The sequence below is a fragment of the Fundulus heteroclitus genome, chromosome 13 (genome assembly GCF_011125445.2).
Source record: "Fundulus heteroclitus isolate FHET01 chromosome 13, MU-UCD_Fhet_4.1, whole genome shotgun sequence".
Taxonomy (NCBI): domain Eukaryota; kingdom Metazoa; phylum Chordata; class Actinopteri; order Cyprinodontiformes; family Fundulidae; genus Fundulus; species Fundulus heteroclitus.
This window is the reverse complement of record NC_046373.1, coordinates 31,611,535-31,624,057: the sequence shown is the minus strand read 5'-3', so window position 1 is coordinate 31,624,057 and position 12,523 is coordinate 31,611,535. Positions and strand designations below refer to the sequence as shown.

Here is a 12,523-nt window from a genome sequence, read left to right as displayed (position 1 = left end):
CTATATCTGAGATTTCTGGATCTTTTAGTCTGAGTCTGAACTTAATGCAGGTGCTACACACATCTTTAGATGGATGTCCAAAGCCAAGGTTAAAGTCATACATAAAAATACTATAATATAAAGCATAGGAAATCTGCTCCTCATTCTGTCTGCGGAATAGTTCATGCATATTTTTAACATTTAAATCTACAGGAAGGTGTTTTCTGCCAGGTGCACCACGATGAGCATGGTGAATTTCTTTATGTGATCTCTCATGGCCTCTCATAGCAGCAGAGCTCCAGGAACAAACAGCAGGTATAGTGCTCAAAAAATAACCAAATTGGTTGAAACATGGCCCTTATGATCTCAGCAGAGCCCAAAAACAGCCACATAACCAGCTAACATGCAGCAGGAGTAACAAAGACGTACACCGCAACCTGCCCAGCTATAAAGGCGTCTGCCCTATCCATCAATCAGTGGTGCGTGCCGATCAGTACCTGACACACAGAGTGGGACCACATCTCACCAGAATTGCAAAGTGGTACAACATAACTTGGTTTATTATCATTTTGTTTACAGTTCAGCTTGGATTTTCTGCGCTGCTTAGATTTGCTGTGCGCGGTGAACCCAGCTGCAGTGCGCGATTGCGAGGAAACAGTGAAAACAGTGTACAGAAGTAGCTCCTTTAGTGTCTTCATCCTGGAGCGAAACACAGCTAAACAGATAAGCTTGGAGCCAGTTTTTTAAGTGGTGAGAGTGAAAGCTTGTCTCTAAGCCCCTGTTGCTCTGAGATGTGAAGAAACGTTGATTTGCATTGGTCCTGATGGCTGTGGCATTATGCAATCGGAAGCAAGTGTCTTAAACTAGGGACGACCTAAGAGGTTGTTTTGGTAAGTTTTAGAAATCGTGTTTAATTGGATAATTAATCTGATGTTGAACACGCTCCTCCTTACCATGTGAGGAAAAGAATGTTGCAGGAAAACAGTATGTATCTCTCTGTGTTAGCAGTGAAGTGGTTGATGATCTTATCATTACTATCCACAAAAATATCTTTTTTGGATTCTTCTGTCATGGTTTTCAGATGACGAGCCCACATGCAGATACGAACGGGAGGCAAAACGCAGTTTTAAGTTCTTTTATTAAAGGAAAAATAAGCAGGTTTATGGACGGACTACTGGTACACGGCTGGGTCAGAACGTCAAGGCTGGAGAGACTGTAAGAGAGAGAGCACGTGAGTTCTTCATAATGAAAGCCAGAAAAACCAACTAAGAGTTGCGCTGCTTACCATTAGGCAGGGCGGACCTAACCGGGAAGAAGTAGCGTCAGGAGATCTCTATGTGACTACTCTGATGGAGATAGGTGGCTAGTGGCTGAGGGCGGCAGATGTAGCTGGTGAGGAATCCGAGATGACCTCATCGGCAGCGGTTGACAGATGGATTGACCAGAGTGAGCACAGAACCGACAGAACCCGGGAAAGGGGGATCTCAGCCCTCGCTGGGTAATTTCCAGGAAGTATGAGGGGAGCGCCCGAGCAAAATCTGAGCCGACAGGTCTGCTGGTCTGTTTCTTCGGACGAGGCGTCAAGACAGGTGAGTGCATCCAAGCACCAAAATCTGGAGCACAGAGAGGTACAAAAATTACTCAAAAAGATGAGCAACAAAAACTCACAAGCTGGTTTCCGAGAGTTGGGACAGAGGCCACGTCGTACCACGACTGGTTAAGGCTCCGGCGTCTTCCATCTGCCAGTGCTCTGCTTAAGAAGCCAGAGGAAGCCGCCTGCAACGAGCTGCAGGTGTGGACCACGCCTCCTCAGCCAACTAGGCACACCTGCGGAGTAGAGTTAGCAGCCAACACAGAGAATCCTGACACTACCCCCCCCCTCAACGGCCGCCTCCTGGCGGCCCAGACGAAGATGTGCTGGGTTGAGTAGACCAAAAGTCTCGGATCAATTCCTCATTGGCGATGGTGGCTGCAGATACCCATGAGCGATCCTCCGAGCTGCGACCCACCCAATCCACGAGGTATTGGTAACCCCTTCCACGTCGACGGACATCTACAATCCTGGAGACGCGAGAACTCTGACTGTCCTGGGAGGGTGGAGGGGGTCCGGAAGGAGGGTAAGAATCATTGTCCAAAACAGGCTTAATCTGGGATACGTGAAAAGTGGGATGAACACGAGAGTGAGGAGGAAGACGTAAGCGGACAGTGGTGGGGTTGATGACTGTTTCTATTTCATAGGGACCTGTAAACCGGGGAGCAAGTTTCTTGGCGGATGGATTAGTCAAAACATCTCTGGATGATAACCAAACCCTCTGACCGGGGCGATAATGGGGAGCTGGTCTGCGGTGCTGGTCGGCAAACCTCTTGCTCCGCTCTGCGGTGCGAGTGAGGGCTGTAACTGTCTCTTTCCATATTTTCTGGCAGCGAGCAATATAATCGTTAACGGATGTGAAGGGAATCCTGAGTTCGTCTGAAGGTAGGAGTGGTGGTTGATATCCTAATGCAACTTCAAAAGGTGAACGTCCCGTGGCTGAGGTGATATGAGAGTTCAGAGCATACTCTACCCAAGGCAAAAACTTGTTCCAGTCGGAAGGAGTAGATGACGTGAGGCAACGGAGGGTGGTTTCTAATTGTTGATTCATTCGTTCAGTCTGACCGTTGGTTTGAGGATGGTATCCGGAGGTGAGCGTGTAACGGGCACCCAGAGCAGAGCAAAAGTGCCGCCAGACCTGAGAAACAAACTGGGGACCCCGGTCAGAGAGAATGTCAACAGGAATTCCATGGAGCTTGAAAACATGTTTAATGAGGAGTTGGGCAGTCTGGAGAGCGTTAGGTAGCTTACGGATGGGTATGAGATGACAGGACTTGGAAAAACGGTCAACCACAGTTAAGATAGTTGACATGCCTTGGGAAACAGGGAGTCCAGTAACGAAATCAACAGCTATGTGAGACCATGGACGTTTGGGAATCGGAAGCGGATTCAATAACCCAGAAGGCGGCTGGTTAGACGACTTGTTTTGGGCGCAGACAGGACAGGCTAAAACGTAGTCTCTGACGTCCTTGGTCCACGATGGCCACCAGAATCGCCGAGACACCTGAGACTGGGTTCTATAAATGCCCGGATGGGCGGAAAACTTGGCATCGTGAACCCACCGTAAAACCTCAGGACGAACAGATCGGGGAACATACTTTAATCCCGGTGGGCCCGTACCAGGATCCGGATCTAATAACAGGGCCTGATTAATCCTGTCCTCTAGGTCCCAATGCAAAGCTCCAACTGTGCATGATGGAGGAAGAATTAAATCCGGTTGTTTCTCTTGTTCCACTTGAGCAAACTGACGAGAAAGCGCATCGGGTTTAATGTTTCGAGAGCCTGGTCTGTAGGTTATGGTGAGGTTGAATCGTGAGAAGAATAATGACCAACGGGCTTGCCTAGAGTTGAGTCTGCGGGCTGTCTGCAGATAGGAGAGGTTTTTGTGATCTGTCCAAATTATGATGGGCTGCTCGGATCCCTCTAGCCAGTGCCGCCACTCCTCCAAGGCTAACTTAATAGCTAATAATTCCCGATCGCCTACATCATAATTCTGTTCAGCAGGGGACAAACGACGGGAGAAAAATGCACAAGGGTGAAGTTTATTATCTGTCTCAGACTGTTGGGAGAGGACCGCTCCTACACCGGTGTTGGAAGCATCTATTTCAAGTGTGAATTGTCTGGAAGGATCAGGGTGAACTAGTATAGGAGCCTGGGAAAAACGGGATTTAAGGGTCTTAAACGCCTCATCGGCTTCAGAACTCCAGAAAAAAGGAACCTTGGTGGAGGTAAGAGCATGTAACGGGGAAGCTATTTGACTATAGTTCCTGATAAATCGCCTATAGAAATTAGCGAACCCTAGGAACCGTTGAAGCTGTTTACGTGACTCAGGAACTGGCCACTCTGTTACCGCTCTAATCTTTTCTGGGTCTGATCTTACTTGCCCCCCCTCCAAAATAAGACCGAGAAAAGAAACTGAAGTCTGGTGAAAATCGCATTTTTCGGCTTTTACAAACAGGCGATTCTCTAGCAACCGCTGGAGAACAAGCCTAACATGTTGTTTGTGTTGATCTAGGTCACGAGAGTAAATCAGGATATCGTCTAAATAGACGAACACAAAAACATTCAAAAAATCCCGCAGGACATCGTTCACTAATGCCTGAAACACTGCTGGGGCATTACACAAGCCAAAAGGCATTACTAGGTACTCAAAGTGACCTAACGGAGTCTTAAAAGCTGTCTTCCACTCATCCCCCTGTCTCACCCGAACCAAATGATAAGCGTTGCGCAAATCGAGCTTAGTGAAAACTTTGGCATTCTGGACTGGCTCAAGGGCTGATGATAATAGAGGAAGTGGGTATTTATTCTTGACCGTTATCTGGTTAAGCCCTCGATAATCAATACAGGGTCGAAGGGTTCCGTCCTTCTTTCCCACAAAAAAGAACCCAGCCCCTAATGGGGAAGAAGAAGGACGAATTAACCCCGTAGCCAGAGACTCACCAATGTACTTCTCCAACGATTGACGTTCTGACCTGGAGATGTTATAGAGTCGACTCGCCGGTAAAGGGGCCCCAGGTAACAGGTCAATCGCACAATCGTATGGGCGATGTGGGGGCAGAGAACACGCCTGAGTCTTACTAAAGACCTGCTGCAAGTCGTGGTAATCCTCAGGAACGCGAGACAGATCAATAACGTCTCCGGAATTAGTTAGGGAAGAGGAGACCACTACGGGTCGAGCAGACTGCAAGCAACGGGAATGACAAGAAGGTGACCATGACTCTAATCGGGACTCAGCCCAATTGAACTGCGGATTATGGACCCTTAACCAAGCTATACCCAAAACCACAGGTGAACGCTTAACCGGGAAGACAAAAAAAGAAAGTTGTTCTCGATGGTTGCCGGAAACTATCACCTCCAAAGGTCGTGTGCGATGAGTAATAAGGGTCAAATTTTGCCCATCCAATGACGAGACCTGGAGTGGTTCGGGTAAATGATCCACAGGTACACGAAGCTGGTCCACAACCGCTTGATCAATAAGATTAAAATCAGAACCTGAATCTACTAGAGCCGAAACATCAAAACTCTCCTGGTCAAATATCAAAGTAAGAGGTAGACAACAACGAGAACCAGATGAAACCTTAACAGTCTCCCGGGGAATAGATCCCAACTTGTCCACCGATCCCCCCGTTAAGAGCGGCGGACTCGATCTTTTGGCCGAACAGGACAATCTCTGAGGAAATGACCATCACCTCCACAATAAAGACATAAGTTCTCTGAGAATCGCTGCTGACGTTCCTTCTTGGAGAGACCCACCTGCCCCAACTGCATGGGTTCGGGAGGAGATGTAAAGGAACGGGGTTCCCTCCTGATAGGAAAAGAAGCTGTGGAGGTGGATGGTTGCAAGGCAAGGTTGGACTTAACCCGATTTCGGCTGCGTAACCGAGAGTCCAAGCGAATAGCTAGCGCGACAAACTCCTCAAAGTCCTCTGGTTCCTCTACCCGAGCTAATTCGTCCTTTAATGACTCGTCTAGAGCCTGAAAGAAAGCTGCCTTTAACGGTCTCGGCTGCCAACCTGCAACCGCAGCAAATGTACGAAACTCCACAGAAAAATCCAAAACTCGACGACCGCGCTGTTTCAAGGTGAGGAGATGTCGAGACTGTTGTGCCGAATCCAACTCCGGTGCAAAAATTGTCTTAAATTCAGTAATGAAATCCTGAAAAGTTGTCCCAAATGACTGACAATCAGGGAATCTAGCCTCAGCCCACCTAAGAGCCCTACCCGTTAACAGGCGTAAAACGTAAGATATCCTTACCTCATCAGAGGCGAAAGTCTGGGGTGAACGGTTGAACACCAGGTTGCACTGGAAAAGAAAACCTCCGCAACTTCCGTCGTCACCGGAGAATTTGTCCGGAGAAGGTGACGCGCCCTCAAGTGATGGAGTCCAAGCCTGATTCTCCATGCTCGGAGCGTCAGAAGGCGGGGTTGCGAGACCTTGAGTGACAAGTGACGTCTTCGCGGAAGTAACTGTGTCCACTAGTAGGCTAACCTGCGCGGCTAACCTCTGAAGTTGTTCCTGAGTGGAATTCACAGCAAAACCTAACGTCTGCATCTGTTCTTGATGTGCGGCTAACTGCCGCCCGAACGTATCCGCTGGACTTTGGTGGCCGGAGCCTTCTTCTGTCATGGTTTTCAGATGACGAGCCCACATGCAGATACGAACGGGAGGCAAAACGCAGTTTTAAGTTCTTTTATTAAAGGAAAAATAAGCAGGTTTATGGACGGACTACTGGTACACGGCTGGGTCAGAACGTCAAGGCTGGAGAGACTGTAAGAGAGAGAGCACGTGAGTTCTTCATAATGAAAGCCAGAAAAACCAACTAAGAGTTGCGCTGCTTACCATTAGGCAGGGCGGACCTAACCGGGAAGAAGTAGCGTCAGGAGATCTCTATGTGACTACTCTGATGGAGATAGGTGGCTAGTGGCTGAGGGCGGCAGATGTAGCTGGTGAGGAATCCGAGATGACCTCATCGGCAGCGGTTGACAGATGGATTGACCAGAGTGAGCACAGAACCGACAGAACCCGGGAAAGGGGGATCTCAGCCCTCGCTGGGTAATTTCCAGGAAGTATGAGGGGAGCGCCCGAGCAAAATCTGAGCCGACAGGTCTGCTGGTCTGTTTCTTCGGACGAGGCGTCAAGACAGGTGAGTGCATCCAAGCACCAAAATCTGGAGCACAGAGAGGTACAAAAATTACTCAAAAAGATGAGCAACAAAAACTCACAAGCTGGTTTCCGAGAGTTGGGACAGAGGCCACGTCGTACCACGACTGGTTAAGGCTCCGGCGTCTTCCATCTGCCAGTGCTCTGCTTAAGAAGCCAGAGGAAGCCGCCTGCAACGAGCTGCAGGTGTGGACCACGCCTCCTCAGCCAACTAGGCACACCTGCGGAGTAGAGTTAGCAGCCAACACAGAGAATCCTGACACTACCCCCCCCTCAACGGCCGCCTCCTGGCGGCCCAGACGAAGATGTGCTGGGTTGAGTAGACCAAAAGTCTCGGATCAATTCCTCATTGGCGATGGTGGCTGCAGATACCCATGAGCGATCCTCCGAGCTGCGACCCACCCAATCCACGAGGTATTGGTAACCCCTTCCACGTCGACGGACATCTACAATCCTGGAGACGCGAGAACTCTGACTGTCCTGGGAGGGTGGAGGGGGTCCGGAAGGAGGGTAAGAATCATTGTCCAAAACAGGCTTAATCTGGGATACGTGAAAAGTGGGATGAACACGAGAGTGAGGAGGAAGACGTAAGCGGACAGTGGTGGGGTTGATGACTGTTTCTATTTCATAGGGACCTGTAAACCGGGGAGCAAGTTTCTTGGCGGATGGATTAGTCAAAACATCTCTGGATGATAACCAAACCCTCTGACCGGGGCGATAATGGGGAGCTGGTCTGCGGTGCTGGTCGGCAAACCTCTTGCTCCGCTCTGCGGTGCGAGTGAGGGCTGTAACTGTCTCTTTCCATATTTTCTGGCAGCGAGCAATATAATCGTTAACGGATGTGAAGGGAATCCTGAGTTCGTCTGAAGGTAGGAGTGGTGGTTGATATCCTAATGCAACTTCAAAAGGTGAACGTCCCGTGGCTGAGGTGATATGAGAGTTCAGAGCATACTCTACCCAAGGCAAAAACTTGTTCCAGTCGGAAGGAGTAGATGACGTGAGGCAACGGAGGGTGGTTTCTAATTGTTGATTCATTCGTTCAGTCTGACCGTTGGTTTGAGGATGGTATCCGGAGGTGAGCGTGTAACGGGCACCCAGAGCAGAGCAAAAGTGCCGCCAGACCTGAGAAACAAACTGGGGACCCCGGTCAGAGAGAATGTCAACAGGAATTCCATGGAGCTTGAAAACATGTTTAATGAGGAGTTGGGCAGTCTGGAGAGCGTTAGGTAGCTTACGGATGGGTATGAGATGACAGGACTTGGAAAAACGGTCAACCACAGTTAAGATAGTTGACATGCCTTGGGAAACAGGGAGTCCAGTAACGAAATCAACAGCTATGTGAGACCATGGACGTTTGGGAATCGGAAGCGGATTCAATAACCCAGAAGGCGGCTGGTTAGACGACTTGTTTTGGGCGCAGACAGGACAGGCTAAAACGTAGTCTCTGACGTCCTTGGTCCACGATGGCCACCAGAATCGCCGAGACACCTGAGACTGGGTTCTATAAATGCCCGGATGGGCGGAAAACTTGGCATCGTGAACCCACCGTAAAACCTCAGGACGAACAGATCGGGGAACATACTTTAATCCCGGTGGGCCCGTACCAGGATCCGGATCTAATAACAGGGCCTGATTAATCCTGTCCTCTAGGTCCCAATGCAAAGCTCCAACTGTGCATGATGGAGGAAGAATTAAATCCGGTTGTTTCTCTTGTTCCACTTGAGCAAACTGACGAGAAAGCGCATCGGGTTTAATGTTTCGAGAGCCTGGTCTGTAGGTTATGGTGAGGTTGAATCGTGAGAAGAATAATGACCAACGGGCTTGCCTAGAGTTGAGTCTGCGGGCTGTCTGCAGATAGGAGAGGTTTTTGTGATCTGTCCAAATTATGATGGGCTGCTCGGATCCCTCTAGCCAGTGCCGCCACTCCTCCAAGGCTAACTTAATAGCTAATAATTCCCGATCGCCTACATCATAATTCTGTTCAGCAGGGGACAAACGACGGGAGAAAAATGCACAAGGGTGAAGTTTATTATCTGTCTCAGACTGTTGGGAGAGGACCGCTCCTACACCGGTGTTGGAAGCATCTATTTCAAGTGTGAATTGTCTGGAAGGATCAGGGTGAACTAGTATAGGAGCCTGGGAAAAAACGGGATTTAAGGGTCTTAAACGCCTCATCGGCTTCAGAACTCCAGAAAAAAGGAACCTTGGTGGAGGTAAGAGCATGTAACGGGGAAGCTATTTGACTATAGTTCCTGATAAATCGCCTATAGAAATTAGCGAACCCTAGGAACCGTTGAAGCTGTTTACGTGACTCAGGAACTGGCCACTCTGTTACCGCTCTAATCTTTTCTGGGTCTGATCTTACTTGCCCCCCCCTCCAAAATAAGACCGAGAAAAGAAACTGAAGTCTGGTGAAAATCGCATTTTTCGGCTTTTACAAACAGGCGATTCTCTAGCAACCGCTGGAGAACAAGCCTAACATGTTGTTTGTGTTGATCTAGGTCACGAGAGTAAATCAGGATATCGTCTAAATAGACGAACACAAAAACATTCAAAAAATCCCGCAGGACATCGTTCACTAATGCCTGAAACACTGCTGGGGCATTACACAAGCCAAAAGGCATTACTAGGTACTCAAAGTGACCTAACGGAGTCTTAAAAGCTGTCTTCCACTCATCCCCCTGTCTCACCCGAACCAAATGATAAGCGTTGCGCAAATCGAGCTTAGTGAAAACTTTGGCATTCTGGACTGGCTCAAGGGCTGATGATAATAGAGGAAGTGGGTATTTATTCTTGACCGTTATCTGGTTAAGCCCTCGATAATCAATACAGGGTCGAAGGGTTCCGTCCTTCTTTCCCACAAAAAAGAACCCAGCCCCTAATGGGGAAGAAGAAGGACGAATTAACCCCGTAGCCAGAGACTCACCAATGTACTTCTCCAACGATTGACGTTCTGACCTGGAGATGTTATAGAGTCGACTCGCCGGTAAAGGGGCCCCAGGTAACAGGTCAATCGCACAATCGTATGGGCGATGTGGGGGCAGAGAACACGCCTGAGTCTTACTAAAGACCTGCTGCAAGTCGTGGTAATCCTCAGGAACGCGAGACAGATCAATAACGTCTCCGGAATTAGTTAGGGAAGAGGAGACCACTACGGGTCGAGCAGACTGCAAGCAACGGGAATGACAAGAAGGTGACCATGACTCTAATCGGGACTCAGCCCAATTGAACTGCGGATTATGGACCCTTAACCAAGCTATACCCAAAACCACAGGTGAACGCTTAACCGGGAAGACAAAAAAAGAAAGTTGTTCTCGATGGTTGCCGGAAACTATCACCTCCAAAGGTCGTGTGCGATGAGTAATAAGGGTCAAATTTTGCCCATCCAATGACGAGACCTGGAGTGGTTCGGGTAAATGATCCACAGGTACACGAAGCTGGTCCACAACCGCTTGATCAATAAGATTAAAATCAGAACCTGAATCTACTAGAGCCGAAACATCAAAACTCTCCTGGTCAAATATCAAAGTAAGAGGTAGACAACAACGAGAACCAGATGAAACCTTAACAGTCTCCCGGGGAATAGATCCCAACTTGTCCACCGATCCCCCCGTTAAGAGCGGCGGACTCGATCTTTTGGCCGAACAGGACAATCTCTGAGGAAATGACCATCACCTCCACAATAAAGACATAAGTTCTCTGAGAATCGCTGCTGACGTTCCTTCTTGGAGAGACCCACCTGCCCCAACTGCATGGGTTCGGGAGGAGATGTAAAGGAACGGGGTTCCCTCCTGATAGGAAAAGAAGCTGTGGAGGTGGATGGTTGCAAGGCAAGGTTGGACTTAACCCGATTTCGGCTGCGTAACCGAGAGTCCAAGCGAATAGCTAGCGCGACAAACTCCTCAAAGTCCTCTGGTTCCTCTACCCGAGCTAATTCGTCCTTTAATGACTCGTCTAGAGCCTGAAAGAAAGCTGCCTTTAACGGTCTCGGCTGCCAACCTGCAACCGCAGCAAATGTACGAAACTCCACAGAAAAATCCAAAACTCGACGACCGCGCTGTTTCAAGGTGAGGAGATGTCGAGACTGTTGTGCCGAATCCAACTCCGGTGCAAAAATTGTCTTAAATTCAGTAATGAAATCCTGAAAAGTTGTCCCAAATGACTGACAATCAGGGAATCTAGCCTCAGCCCACCTAAGAGCCCTACCCGTTAACAGGCGTAAAACGTAAGATATCCTTACCTCATCAGAGGCGAAAGTCTGGGGTGAACGGTTGAACACCAGGTTGCACTGGAAAAGAAAACCTCCGCAACTTCCGTCGTCACCGGAGAATTTGTCCGGAGAAGGTGACGCGCCCTCAAGTGATGGAGTCCAAGCCTGATTCTCCATGCTCGGAGCGTCAGAAGGCGGGGTTGCGAGACCTTGAGTGACAAGTGACGTCTTCGCGGAAGTAACTGTGTCCACTAGTAGGCTAACCTGCGCGGCTAACCTCTGAAGTTGTTCCTGAGTGGAATTCACAGCAAAACCTAACGTCTGCATCTGTTCTTGATGTGCGGCTAACTGCCGCCCGAACGTATCCGCTGGACTTTGGTGGCCGGAGCCTTCTTCTGTCATGGTTTTCAGATGACGAGCCCACATGCAGATACGAACGGGAGGCAAAACGCAGTTTTAAGTTCTTTTATTAAAGGAAAAATAAGCAGGTTTATGGACGGACTACTGGTACACGGCTGGGTCAGAACGTCAAGGCTGGAGAGACTGTAAGAGAGAGAGCACGTGAGTTCTTCATAATGAAAGCCAGAAAAACCAACTAAGAGTTGCGCTGCTTACCATTAGGCAGGGCGGACCTAACCGGGAAGAAGTAGCGTCAGGAGATCTCTATGTGACTACTCTGATGGAGATAGGTGGCTAGTGGCTGAGGGCGGCAGATGTAGCTGGTGAGGAATCCGAGATGACCTCATCGGCAGCGGTTGACAGATGGATTGACCAGAGTGAGCACAGAACCGACAGAACCCGGGAAAGGGGGATCTCAGCCCTCGCTGGGTAATTTCCAGGAAGTATGAGGGGAGCGCCCGAGCAAAATCTGAGCCGACAGGTCTGCTGGTCTGTTTCTTCGGACGAGGCGTCAAGACAGGTGAGTGCATCCAAGCACCAAAATCTGGAGCACAGAGAGGTACAAAAATTACTCAAAAAGATGAGCAACAAAAACTCACAAGCTGGTTTCCGAGAGTTGGGACAGAGGCCACGTCGTACCACGACTGGTTAAGGCTCCGGCGTCTTCCATCTGCCAGTGCTCTGCTTAAGAAGCCAGAGGAAGCCGCCTGCAACGAGCTGCAGGTGTGGACCACGCCTCCTCAGCCAACTAGGCACACCTGCGGAGTAGAGTTAGCAGCCAACACAGAGAATCCTGACAACTTGTTTGTTGTAAATATGCTAAATTGTTGTACTGCTGAGCTTTTGTCATGTTGTGTTCACCGTGTGTTTTCAAAACCTCTCAGGTTTTGAAAATGACTCGACTGTTTTTTTTTTTTTAAATCTTGCCATGGTATGCAAGCATTAAGTGCACTAGAATGGTTCTGTTTTATTTTAATTGAATTGTGCTTTTATTAATGCAAATAATCCAGAATGGAACATGCAAGTGAAACTTTTTGCACTTGTTTGTTTGTGACCATTTTCACTACAGAGGCAGCTAGCCCTGATGTTGAGTCAACCAGAAAGGGCTGAGCTATGGACATATTGATTTTAGAACCATTTAGCTGCAGTTGCAGTTTTTTTCATTTTCTAATCCAAAAAAGGAA

The 12,523-nt window shown here is 48.8% G+C and overlaps 1 protein-coding gene and 1 long non-coding RNA gene across 3 annotated transcripts in view; one reads left to right on the top strand and one right to left on the bottom strand.

The window, feature by feature from the left end:
• Window positions 1-12,523, top strand: part of thrb (thyroid hormone receptor beta) — a 158,490-nt gene that overhangs the window by 31,849 nt on the left and 114,118 nt on the right. The window lies entirely within an intron of this gene.
• On the bottom strand, window positions 1,100-1,318 carry LOC118565341. Its single transcript, XR_004932321.1, has 2 exons — window positions 1,265-1,318; window positions 1,100-1,192 (listed from the first exon to the last, which is right to left on the bottom strand). It is a non-coding gene; the product is annotated as an uncharacterized LOC118565341 (long non-coding RNA).